The sequence below is a fragment of the Mus pahari genome, chromosome 14, assembly GCF_900095145.1.
Source record: "Mus pahari chromosome 14, PAHARI_EIJ_v1.1, whole genome shotgun sequence".
Classification (NCBI taxonomy): domain Eukaryota; kingdom Metazoa; phylum Chordata; class Mammalia; order Rodentia; family Muridae; genus Mus; species Mus pahari.
This window is the reverse complement of record NC_034603.1, coordinates 55,682,011-55,682,439: the sequence shown is the minus strand read 5'-3', so window position 1 is coordinate 55,682,439 and position 429 is coordinate 55,682,011.

Genomic DNA, 429 nt, shown 5'->3' with positions numbered 1-429 from the left:
CCTGCCTCTGCCTCCCAAGTGCTGGGATTAAAGGCATGTGCCACCACACCCGGCTCTCTGCTTTCTTTTTGACTGAATTAGCCCATTGTTGTTGTCCCATTATTAATAACAATATGACTTTGCCAAAAAAAAAATCCTAAAATTATCTGTAACAAAAATATTCAGTTATGGCCTTTGTTCTGACATTTTCATATGTGTAGGTTATGTGTTTTAATCAGCCACCCATCCGTTAACCTCATTCATTTCGACTCCCATATCTCCCTTCCCTCTTCCCAACTGAGCTTCCTTCTACTTTCATGTTTACTTTAAAGATTTGATTTGTATTGCTTTTTAATTATGTGTATATGTACATTTGTGCCAGAGCTCTAGGAAGCAAGAGACATTGGACCTGCTGGAGCTGGATTTGCAAGTGGTTGTGAGCCACCCAGT